General features: G+C 43.4%; 1 protein-coding gene across 2 annotated transcripts in view; it reads right to left on the minus strand.

Annotated features, from left to right (window-relative positions):
* The window catches only part of LOC311019944 (sodium-coupled neutral amino acid transporter 3-like), a 31,445-nt gene extending 18,249 nt beyond the window's left edge, over positions 1–13,196 (minus strand). The window contains exon 1 of one of the 2 annotated variants that reach the window (XM_084019611.1): positions 13,036–13,196. The gene's annotated coding sequence lies outside the window, so the exon portion shown is untranslated. The remainder of the gene's footprint in view (positions 1–13,035) is intronic. The other variant, XM_084019612.1, reaches the window with a different exon arrangement.
* Between the last annotated feature and the right edge of the window lie 354 nt (positions 13,197–13,550).

Here is a 13,550-nt window from a genome sequence, read left to right on the forward strand (position 1 = left end):
CAGACTTTATTTGACATCTCTCAATAGTTGCTGAAAATGATGTAACCGTTGCTTTAAAGTGGAGATAACATTTTTTTTAAATTCTATCAGGAAGTCCAACTCAATCAGAAATTGAGTGCATTGGCACTAGCGATGCTATCATTTCCTAGTTTCCAACAAGCGAAGACACGTGGGAAGATAAAGGAGGCCACCCTCAGGGTAACCAAGCGAGTCTGTATCTCTCTTAAGGCCCAATGGGGATGTGACTGAACTCCAAATCACTCTGCGAATGCCCAGGGAGAGGTTGACAAAAGAGATGTCAAGATGGGAATTCAAAATTGTTTGTGGACCTGTTAAAGTAATTGACTAAATGACATATTGTAGTTGTGGCATAATAGGACTGACAACGACTGACGATTCTGACCAAATTGGCCCCATTTAGAAAATAAATAGGCAACCCTCATGAATAATTGACACATCAGCTGACAGGTCTACGCTCAGAGGAAGCAGAGCTTTCAGTTAACTGTGACACACTGGGCTTTGCGTCAGGCCTCTATTTCCTGGGTTTCCTGCTGTGGTGTCGTAGCTGACCAGCTGGCATGCGGGGCCCCAGAAAGGCCCCCGTGCCATGTATCTCCTGGATGCAGTTGAGTAAAGCCCCCTATCCGGTTGGCCCTGAATTTCCTCTGCTGCATAAACAGCAGTGGAGGCTTTAATGAAGAGTGCGTTGGGGGCATTTGAACCCCCAGCATTGACACAAAAAGAGAAGAACCAGCTAGGACCAGCTACTAACCAGTTCTAGTCCTCTTTGTGCATTCATTTTTCTGCTTGTCACTTTTCTCTTGGTTCCCTCTTTTATTGTGGAGGGTTCAGCTCACCAACAATGCTCAGGGTCTGTACTACCATTCCTGGCAACCACTCAGCTGTCCCCTTTTCCCCCCTCGGGCTTCTTCCGCTCCACAGCCTGGCCTTTTAAACTTAGCTTTTTGTAATATTATTTTAACACATCAAACAGTGTGAGGTGATGAATCGACCTTGGTCTCCATCCAGCAGTCCTCTGAACCTGTCTTACCAACCACGTTGCTGTGAGCTCCACTGCACAGCCAGGCCTCTCGGTGTCTCTGGCTAAAGCCGGGCAACGTGGTTGGGCAGCAAAGCACAGTGCACAATGGCACATGTTGTGCGGTTTCCTGGGAACGGGTTGGAGAACAGTGGTACTATTGTGCCAGGCATCATTATACTGCAGGGGCCCCCTTGGCTCTAGTTCACCAGACCACTCGAGAGGCTGAAAAGGTATTTCGCTGGGCTCCAGTTGAAAAGATGCCACCTTGAATTCAGCAAATGCCAGTATCCTGTGTTCATGCACAGTTGTAGCGGAGTTGCTGACGGCAGCAGTGGCAGAGGCAGGGCGCCTCTCGTGGGACAAATCACTGCACAGAACCACGCTGCCACTCAGATGGTCCACAAATCACAAGGAGGTTTAGGGGAGCCATTCAGGGACCATACTCGATGGGCTGTCCAAGGCTACAAGGGGTGCCTCTTCAATGGCAGCGGAGTTTGAAACAGTAGACCTGATTGGACCGCTGTGGCTCCTACAATCAATATATTCAAACAAAAGGTAACACATGAATTCTCTGGAAGTAAACACACTCATTCAGTCAGAGCCTCTTATTTTTAAAAAGCTTATTCTCCAGTCCTCCAAGTTTGAAGCAAATGAAGGTGAGAAGGAGGTGGCTGAAGCGCTGCGGGGGAAATGCTCATTTAAAAGTAGGACAACATTTTGGCAGCGGAAATACATATTCTAATGTCATGTATTATTTTCTAAATAAAGCTATTTATTCCAAAACAATAGATTCAGTTGAAAATGTGGATATGGTAGAAGGATCTTGCATTCTGTATGGATTAATGAAGACCTATGGGAGTCAAAGAGTCAAACTATAATATAAACAATAAAATATTGCTACCACCATCTGCTGTATGAGAAGATCAAATGTGTTAACAAGCCATCACTAATTGTTATAACCAAGAAAATGAAGGAAAAATTAGAATAAGCACAATGGCAATTGAGTTCAGCCCTATGGGCTTGAACAACAGTTAACATAGCACCATTGTAGTATGAACAAAGGAGAACTTGTGCATCCATAAGGAAATGCTCAGCAAAACTGAAATGCTCTGTAGTCTTCAGACACGATGTCATCAAAAAACACATGTTAAATTGTCTGCATGAGTGATTACAGTTTACTCTGATTTTGAAAAGAATAACGTTTATTTTGTCCATTCATTTTCCAAACTGCCCTGTAACGTTATGAAACACAGTGACTGACTGGTGATAATCAATCTGTCTGATTGTATAGATAGGTAATTATATTTCTCAAGAACAGAAGCATTGTTTAAAGAAAGGTGTATAGGAGAGAAAAAATGAGAATAAACAACAGAGGAACCAGACGGAGATAGAAACGTTCATCATTAGAAATCCAATGTCTCCCCACTGGTATGCAAACTTCTGAATCCTGTGCAAGAGTCGATGCCACATTGTAACGCTCTTGGTGGGAGTAAATTAGTCTTTTCACAGCGAAAGCAGAGGCTGTGTTTATTCAAGCCCTCGTCCAAAACATCACCTCTGTTTGCCAACACACAGCGAGTGTGAGCGCCTCAGTTCGCCGGCTCTGACGTAATGAACTCTGCTGAGAGACGTCATCCCACGAGGACGAGGCGAATGGTGCCATGCAGCTCAACTGATTGTTATTCCTTCAATGATACCTGAACCAAATAACGCAGTGCATGCTGATTCATTCCCACTTATTGCTATGCGTGTGTGCATTCGTTGTTCATTCTGTGAATGATTTAATGTGTCTTTGCCAGTGTGTGTGTGTGTGTGTGTGTGTGTGTGTGTGTGTGTGTGTGGTTAATGCAATGAGTAATCTCAAAGTGTAATACTGTCACTAATTAATGACATCTCATAGTCCTCTGGCCACATAAGCTTTCTTAATTGAGTCTCCACTGTAATTTTCAGAGACTGTTAATCTACTAAACTGCAGCATGCAGACAACCATGGACTGCTTTTCACTCCTTTTTTCTTACGTCCAGGTCTATGGATGCACTAAAAGAAGAGCTAAGCTGTTTTTAATGCAATCAACAAGCCATGGATTTCCTTTAATTCATCTACAGCAACATCACCTCTGTGCAGGTCATTTGATCTCAACACAGCAATTCTAAAAAAAAAATGTTTATGGCAATAATCTAGTGCTAATTCTTCATCCTCTCTTTCTGTCCATGGACAGGAAGAGATTTCCTGCAGATTAAGAGATTACACATATCCACGATTCCACTGATGAGCAGCTAATAGATCTATCAGTGAACATTTTATTGTGAAACAGGGAGTTGAGACTTGGGACCTCTGACAGTTATGATGATAGAGTGGAGATTAGCGCCCATCTCACTCCAAGCAGGAAATCAGGATCAAACCACTCAGGTCACTCCATACACTGTACAAAAATAGCTGCAGAGGAGTGAATAGCCTCACTGTAACCCCCATGTCATGTCGCATTCGAGGCCGTGTATAAGTGCTGCTTCATGTGTCAGTGAGCACCACAGCTGCCCGAAATAAGTATAATAATAACACTTTGCGAAGGCGTCTAACAAGCATCTGTCTTTATTCTGGTTCTTCACTCAATGGTGTGAACAATGGTAAACATGCATATAAATAAATACAAACACATACACACACACAGAAATACAGTGAAATTAATGGAAAACACCATGTTGTTGTTTATATAAATATTACATATTGGTACTTTATTTTCTGCCTGTAGCTGCTTGGTTTTGGTAGCACATTTAAATATCCACTGTCATGTGGGAGGTATTATCTCAGCAAGTCAAATGTGTCTAATCGGGATTATTCTGTATGTTCCGAGTAGGGAAAAAAATGCAATAATTTGCCTTCAAATCTCCTTTGATGACTCAGTAACCTACATCCCCTTATGATAATAGGGATGGATAATGACGTATGTGAGACGTATATGGCACACTGTAAAAAAAAGAGTTGTCTGGCTTCATGCACACACATCACCACACATAATATAAAATGTTTCATCTAAGGAAAATGTTTATAGATACCGGTAATCCTAAAAAGGCATTTTAAATTGGGCGACATGCAGTTGTGCAGTGTGCTGTGTAACCTGGTTGACTTGTTTTAACGTAACTACTAGCCAAAAAGCGGATCTGTGCTACAATGATCCGCGTCAGTTTGACCGACTTTTTCCTCTTGCCACTTCTATGCCACTTTTTGTGGGGGCTCCCTGAGTACCAGGAGCCTCTCCGGTATGGCCGTGACTTCCTCCTGCTGCGCATCGGTTTGGGCATCGTGGAGGCCTCGGCAGTCCTGTGGAGATCAGCCAGCCAGATCCTTCTTTGCGGAGCCAGAGCTGGGGATCAAAGTCAACGGGTGTGAGGAAAAAGGGGGAGACGTGGCGGCATGCGCCAGAGGCTCCAGAGACAGGGTCACCAAAGTTGATGAGTTTCAGGCAAACATCAAGTCAACGCCAAGACTGACAATGCTTTTCGTTTGGACGAAAACGTGGCTTAAAGTACAAAACTCACAATTTGATCCGCAAATCGAAGGTTTCGGAGTACCCTACCACCTTAACAGAGTCTGCTGCCTGGGTCCAGAATCCGCCCACTTCACCATCTGCAAGTCCACTGGAAATGCATGCAGAGCATCTGATGAACGCCATGGCTATTTAGTTTCTTTATGTTGTAATTGCAGCCTATTTTTGGTTCATATGTTATGGAAATGGTTGCCATGATTAACACAACTGAGTATGTATTTAAAACTGATTAAAGCCTTTTATGGGGACGGCTACATGTTCTGTTTGTGTTTACGACACGGTACTTCATTAAAGGAGCTGTATTTATTCACAGCATTAATATAGCAGTAAACCACTATTAGCAGGTTCCCTGACCTGCCTGGTGTTCTCTCACTCAAAAGTGTCAGCACTATAACCTGGTGATGGACCCAGGACAAAGCCAGCCATGAGGCAGTGCGGATTGTCTTTAGTGTCTCATGATGCTCCTGTGTGCAGCAACAGCCTGGTGACTCACTGCAAATGGGATTTATTTATAGAACCTCACAACACTTTCTGTCACTCTGGCTCAACTCTGCCACTGGACACCCCGCAGATGGGAAGGGACACGAGAGCAGCAACGGATCCAAACACAGAGGTCCAAAGATTTCTTTAAAACAGTACAAACAGCTACTGGAACGGACTTGATGATATGAGTGATGTCCTGTGAGACAAAACAAAAGGGCAGAGAGATAAGATGTTGGTGCATGTTTGATGCATAGTATAAAAAAGGTATAATTTCAGGTGCATTTCTTGCTGACTTAACTATGAAAAAGTGGAAATCATTCAACTTCTCGCTAGTTTGGATATAAATAATTAAAGCGAGGATGCCGCATGCTATGTTTCTCTTGCGGTGATGAGCTGCTTCGTGGTATTTGACAGGTTAAGATTCAGTACAGTCGAACATCTGTTTTCATACTTGTACATAGAGACCAAATGATTCTTGTTATTTGAATGTGATCTCAGCCCCTCATCACCTCAGAACAGCTGCACTGGGCTCAGCTGCTTAATAGGCACAACTGCATGTTTTATAACAAGCTGCCAGCTTGTGTGTGATCTAAAACTGGGTGATACACAGTTTAAGAGAAAATGATCCCACAATGTGTATACATGGTTTGAAGCAAGGAATCACGGCCTACAAATATCATCACTGTATTAAGAAAAAGTAGAACCTTTTGACCTTTTCAACCATGCAAACGCCTGCTTAATGTACAAAATAACCCACAATCTTCCCGTCCAGCTGACAAGAGTTTGCTTTACTCCGATGACAAAGAGCATCTACCAAGTGCAACTTTGAAGTGGAGTATAGGTCCACTGAATGTGGCTGGTCAGCTTTTTCTATTGGAGCTGCAAACCTTTAGAACACAATACCCAGCATCACCAGACAAGCTTTACTCTTTCTAGTTCACAGCCGAAATCAAGGTGGAAACTCAACTGACATGAGTATTACATTTCTTTTTTTTTTTTGGTATGATATAACTTTAAAGGGACAGTGTGTAACATTTTAAATAATAGCTAAAATCAATATCTTCATTCATAAATATGTCCTCATTAGGGATATCCCGATCCAGCTTTTGGCACTTCCGATCCGATACCGATATTGTAGCTTTTAGTATCGCCCGATACCGATACCGGCCGATCCAAGCATGTATCAAAGATTAAAGATATTTACTTATTTTGTTGTCAGACTCATGTTGAAAAGGGTTTTACTCTTAAGAACAACTGGCCAACTTAATTAGGTTAGTTTGAATAATCCACAATAGTTGATAATGAGAAGCTGACCTGTTTATTTTTAACAGTGTTAAATAAACACACAGCTGACATTTTTATCGATAACTTTAAATTCTTAGTGGGACATGCACAGACAAGTCCGTCTTGTTGTTGTTTAGGGGATGCTGGACAGGTCGCTAGGTGTGCTGGAAAACGCGGACCGGATTTTGGGGAAAAACTGAAATAAACTGGAATGGATTACCTACATCGGAGTTTTGAAAAAAAAACTGGATCGGGAGTCCGGATCAGGATTTTCCCGTGCAGGCCGATCCGATATTGATATGCATTTTTTTGCTAATATCGGCGGCCGATCCGATCCAAATATCGGATCGGGACATCCCTAGTCCTCATAAGTGTATTATTAACTCTGGCAATAATCTGATTCATCCTCGTAAGCAAAGAATTTCTTATCTGTATTTACATTGGACGGGTAAGTCCTCAGGAGGCCTCCATGTCGTTCCGCCATTTTGAAGACTATAACCGCCGAGGAGTGACATGACGCCTAAACACGATTTTGTTCAGAGCCAGCGTGAATGAAAGAAGATCACATCAGTGAGACGGGTGCAGTGTGCGCATGCAGGATCCCCTGGAGCTCAGGAGAAGTGACTTTTGATTTTTCTTCGGCATGTGGTGCACGGATCCTGGGGACCGGTGCACCCACATCCCGCTGTTCCCCCTGGACTTGTATGGACTTTTTCATCTGCCCGTGATGCATTAATCCAGCGGATCCAATGCACTTTAGTAACATTCATTTGTGTTTGTTGTGTGTCTGGTTGTTAGCTGATGCTATACGCCTGCCATCCCCAATTAGCGGCCCGCGGGCCAAATCAGGCCCACAAGAGCAAAGTGTCCGGCCCATGCAGACCCAGTGACACTACGCAATAACCTGCCATTAGGTGAAATAAAGAGTTCGGTAAAGTTGGAAAGATATTCACAGATTCAAAATTCCGGGATCAATAAATCTGAAGTGAAACGTTTTTCAAACACAAATGATGCCTCTTTCCCACCGTAATATCATAGACTACGAGCTACAAGGACCAAAACCATAGTTTGGAAGGCTATGGAAGATGAAGGATGAAGTGATGGAAGGCTACCAAAAATAAACCAATAGAAACATGGCAACATAAATCACTATCTTGCTCGAGGAGTAATTACTTATACATGCTCACACACGTTTGTTTGAAATATCAAACTCATCACCTGAAAGAATGCTGGTGAAGTGGTATTGAGTGACATGTTGTCATAGCTTCTTGGTACATAACGGCTACCGTAGTTGCAACAAAGTGATGCGCTAGAGAGCACTAAAGCCCAAGTTATGCTTCCGCGTCGACACAACGCAAGGGGGCTTGCGGACCCCTTACGTCCTTGCGGACCCCCCTTACGTCCAACGCAAGGGCCTGACGTGCACCTCCCAAAAATCCTAGACGCGCGTCGAGGCGACGCAACACCAACGCAGCGGCTTTGGCTGTGATTGGTCCGCTAACTACATCCGCTGGATACCGCTATCCGGTTTCCACTCATAAACACCGCCATTTAAACTTTTAAAAGGCTACTTTTATTGTTTGCACCTCGTTTTATTGTTTGCACCTTGTCGCTTTTGCACAAAGAAATAAAACACCAACTTCAGAAAAATAGTGGATGTTTAAAGCCGGAAAGTAAACAAATAGGCTTTAACGAGGCTAACGACGATATACGTCAAGAGTCTCAGTCGGTCGGTCAGTCTTTACAAAAAACCGCCCTTTACCGGTGTGGCATTGAATTGCATTTCAACACGTAAACCCAACGCAGAACCATCAAGGTCTCCAAGCAACTGCGTGGCCGTTGCGTGGCCGTTGCATGATCATTACGCGGAAGCATAATCAGGGCTTAACCGTTTGAATGCAAAATACAATTTAACCACTAGATGGGAGTAATTCCTACACACCGTCCCTTTAAAGTTGAGTCCTTTTAGTTTTGTATGACTCAATGTTTATTCTCTGTACCGATCTAACTCTGGTATAATGGCTGCCGATTGTCCCTGTTAAATAAACATAAGTGTCAGGAAGCATTATAATTAAAATTAGATATTCATACATGTACACGAAAAACTTATGAATTTATGGAAAAGTGATCCAATAGAAATACATTGCGTGATCACCCAAGCAGTAAATTACTGGGATGGATGTGTTAGGACAGGTATTTACACATGCCACATGTGCTCCATTCATGTTATCTGAATAAATAAGTAAGAGTGTTAAGAGCTGGCCTGGACACAATGCTAGCATGGTTATGCCAAATCATATTTGGCCTCATCTCAGACTTCTGTCAAATACAGCAGTGGAAGCAGACCCAGTAGGCTCACTGCCAGATTAAGAAGTTTGCATGTCACAGTGGAAGCAAACATCATCTGCACATTCTTCAGCATTAGGTAAGAATCTATATGAATACATATGGGAAGTATTTCTGACAAACAAGTGATCATATGATGCTGCTGACACAGGTGTAGGTGTGAGCAAACATTTCAACAAGTTCAGTTTTTCTGGATCAATATTCCCATTCTGTGTTAATTTGGAATATCTTGGCAGTTCAATGAGATACTAGTGAGACCAGCACCAGAGGGATCTTTGCAGGACCTGGAAAATTAACACAGAACACACTACCCTCTGGAGAGAGACAAACTACTATTAAGTGGTGAGTCTGTCAGAAAACAGTGAACAATTCCCATGCCATTATTCTGTGGCACAAGGTGACATCATCAAATGTCTTGTTTTGTCCAATTCATATTTCGAACCCCACATTTCCAAGTCGCTATAACATAAGTTATCATTAGAGAACTTTGAATCATCAAATGTGTCGCCTAAAGAATTACCTTAATGATTAATTCAACATCACTGTCCTCCCTCAACACTGCTCAATGCCAGCTCTGTCTTCTCTCAACCACGTGCTCTAAAACAAAGCACCATCCCTCCTGTTTGCTCCTCATCACATGTGAAGAGAGCCAAAGAGAGTCCACCCCGGGGGCCGATGCATTCATCTAGCTGGAAGAGCAACTCACACGCCGTCTGACCACCATGGTAGATGCTGCACCACTGACTGTCACATGCCGCAGCGCCATAGACGTCCAAATCCCAATCTACTAACTCCTGAGCACAGCGGGCACTGTAAGCAGATCAATGTGAGGCTTAAGCATCAAATCCCTTATAGAACCAAGAATTGCTCTGAGTACAATAAGCCAGCGATGGATAATGAGCAAAAATACAGCTGAGACTCAGAAGATTCTATTCAGACGTTGAGGTGCATAAGGTGGCCCAATGGTAAGACTTTCATCTATCCGTTGTTCCGAAGCATCTTTGGCAATTTAATCAAACCATACAAGCGAGACACACCAAGCAGCCCTTTATTCTGACCTCTTTATGAGCAGGACAGGTGACAGAAATGACCTGTGGCTGTGGTTCCCAACCTGGCTGTTGAGAATTTAAAAAAATAGTAAACTCTGCTTTTCTAGCCTGTATAGTGTTATCTATTCAAGCTTAACTAAGCAATAAGGAAAGAAAAACTCTTCAATTGAACTGCTCAGAGCTCATAGACACAAACCCTTTGAGGGTCTGCTGTAATATTGAGATTAACATGGTATTATGCATGCAGTCCCACTATGATAAAACAGTGCATGTACATTTTTCAGCAAATATGAAGTTGCAATATCATAAGGCAGCTGTTTCCATAAGACATGTGAGACTGAGACACAGTGTGGAAGGAATAACAGTTTTCGCCTACCTACGATACCAGTCTATTGCTAAGAGGAGTTCTATGTGATATGACCTTGTGTGACACAACTCTTTCATAGACCAATCTGCACTTAGAAATTGTAGAAATACTGCAAGATGACTAGGAACAAGCAAATGAGCCTGAATGCCCCTGTGGAAGAAAAACTCTTCAGGTCCAATTCTATGGCTGGTTCAGTTGAGATTTAATCACCATCAGTGGAGAGGGAAGTTGACAGTGTAGATCCGAAGAAGATAAAACGCCAGAAGTTGCTCATACGAGGCCGCCGTTATACAGTTCGACATGTTTATGATTCACAGCAACATTGCTTGCAGTTGAAGAGTCGCGTAAATATGCGAGATGAGCAAAAGTTCACCTTTTGTAGTTGTTTTGATGCATCAAACTAATCAGATTCCCGACATTCATTGAATACGTCACATGGCCGATGAGTCCATAAGACCGCGGCCGCTCTGTGGGACGTCTCACTCGTTCTGCAAAGTCGGGGTGCTAGCTAAACGCCACAAACAAAGTTCTATCTAAACGCAGCGGTTCACACCATATTTTGACAAGCCTTTCCGCCATTACGGTGGAAACGTGTGTCTAAAAGGGGCTTAAGTGAGATAGCTGAGATGTGAAGATTCTCGGAGTCGGTCTGGGGAGGGGGGAAACAAAAGGTCTTTATCTCAAGATCAAAGTGAAATACTTCCTCTAATCAGAATAACAAAAGTTAACCACAATCAAATTGACACACTTGACCAGAGGAATATTAGGATGAGATTAAATGAAAACTGTGAGGTAACTCATTTTCTTCTACACCCTCAAAAGGATAGATATACCTTAGGGGCTAGGTTTTCTATCCCGTTCCTTTTTTGCCTGTTTTTGTAAAACACAAAGCAGGTCATCTGTAAAACTGACAAAATATAATTTGGATGTTGGCTTTTTGAAACCAATGAAAGGACAAAGTTAAGAAAATACTTCATTTTGCCTTTTTGAAAGACCAAAATCAAATCTCTGTAAAACCTCAAGTCCAATGAGAAGCTTCTGTCCTTTCATAGTTTAATACCATCCGACAATTCACAGCAGGGTGTTCCTTTCTTCTCGCAGCACAGGCAAACATAACCTGCTGCAGCATAAAAACACGATGGGACACAGAGTTTTGATCGGAATCAAATAGGGACTTAGTTATTATCTGTGTCTTATCCAATACTGAAGAAAGATAAGGCATCCATAAAAATGTCTTGAAAGCTTGAAAGAGAAGAAGTAATACCAAGGTGAATCTTGATATGCTGCCCAGGATTTCAATCATGTAGCTTCTATAGCCGTTGTGAATGAGGGCCGTGACTTTAGTAGCATAGCGCTTGCCCCTCTGTTCCTCTTTCCTCATCAATCAATACATTTTGTAATCAACTCGCATGCCAATGACATTCGTTTCACACTTTATTTCCAATCTCTAATTCAATATTGTACGTGCACGAACACACGTGTGTACACATGCTTTCACTCTCATACATGTACAAGGACACAGTCTGAAAGAAATGCAGACGTTAATCACACACCACAAAGCTCAGAGTGCCACAATGCCGGCCGTGGCTGGATCAGTCTGTTGGCACTGTGGTCTCATTCGTGGACACGGTTTGGAGAGGGTCAGCACATGCCCACCACAAGCCAGAGAGGAGTCAGTCTATTACAACAGCAGAGACCATGAGCTCATGTCTCGCCTGCTCCGGACTGTCAAGTCTAGCACAGGGTCTCACCTGCTGCCCTCAAGCCCCTGAAGTGACTCATCATGGGGAAGTGAACGACTGGGGACTTTGCCTGCTGCAGGTCCCTCCATAAGCCGTGCTGCTGTTTTAAGATTTATTCAGTCTATGAGGTGTTTTGCACCTTTCTGGATACATAAATACATTTGCTAAACTTTATGCATTTATGCATATAATGTGTACTGCCTTCATGATAAATCTGCTTTATTGCATGCATGTTAGAAAATGAATTTCTTACATGTTTTGACATTAAATTAGACCAATCAAACCAAAGCAATTTGCAAATGCTTCATTTCTGTATGATGTATACTATTTGAGGGCTGCTTTTGGCCACTTTCAGCTCAGATCTGGCATTCCACCAACAACAAAAAAAGGCTTTATATGCCTGTCAGACGAGGCAAGATCACCAGACATAAGGACCAGATGGCACCTTTAGCCGAGTTGTGACGTGGTGTGAGCCAGCTGTGGATGATGCGCTGGCACGACTTAAAAATATGACAGGCAATAAAAAAAAACACGAAGCTTTAAACTGTGTAGTGCATTTTGCAGCTGTATGCCTCAGACGTGTATTGCTGAAACAATGTCATTACCGCCGAGCACCATAAATGCAGTAAAAAGTAGGAGTGTTCCGAGAGCATCCAGTGGTCACTCGGAGACATGAAAAAGAAGAAGCAGGGTCACGGAGGAGCTTCCAGATCTCACTCATCTACTTGATCTCGGTGATGACAGGGCACCAGAGGGATGACTGTTTTAATCAGAGCTTCTACACTAAGCTCAGTAAACGCGTATCCAGTTGTGTACCAAATCATTGCTAAGCTGCACGGAAGAAAAGAAGAGGAGTCTGTGTGTCAGACTGGATCTCAACACTACGTTGCACACGAAGAGCAAGTGCAGCACGGTTTGTCGTGCAAATGTTATGTGGCGGTCGCTCGAATAAAACCCTTATAACAACGTTTTCTCGACCTGACTTCTACTTTGCATTTAAACCCCCGTTTATTTTATATGCACGACCGCGCACGAGGACCGTTCGCTTTGATTCAAATGTACCGTTAACATTCAGGTTCCCGCATCTCCGGGAAAAAAACAAAACAATAACAATACGTTCATTGCTAAGTTTAAATGCGTCACGGGGGCTACGCGTCGACGTTAAAACGGCTCCTTACCGGAGAAAGTACCGGCGTCCTCCTACAACTCCAAATATCTCCACACAGACGTCGCCTCCGCTCGCTGCTGCGCTCTGCCTCGACCCTCGGCGTGCTGTCGACCTGCCTCTGTCCGGCTACGTTCGTCCGCCTTCCCTCCGAGCTGCCTCTCGCGTCATGTGTCTCCCACTAAATTGTCCTCGTAATCTCCTCCAAAAAAAAAAAAGTGGGATGTGAAGAGTGCTCGGGTTCCGCCTATCGCACGCACAGCGACCCCAATCAAATGCTTGTTGCTGCGAAGCCAGCGCGGGCAGGTGACGCGAGAGGCCCCTATTATGGCACGCGCCTTTAGAATCGTTCTAGAACACAGAGCCGCCGCGCGGTGCTTCTGATGTAGCCGCCGCACGGTGATTGTGGTGCGTTTCGTGTGCAGGGGTTTATCGTATGACACGGTCAGTTTATCGCGAGGTGACAAACCGACCGCGTAGGTGCATTTATTTCACCTACGTGAGTGTTTTCCCCTTTAATTAGTTGCC

Source organism: Eutrigla gurnardus (genome assembly GCF_963514095.1).
Source record: "Eutrigla gurnardus genome assembly, chromosome: 2".
Classification (NCBI taxonomy): domain Eukaryota; kingdom Metazoa; phylum Chordata; class Actinopteri; order Perciformes; family Triglidae; genus Eutrigla; species Eutrigla gurnardus.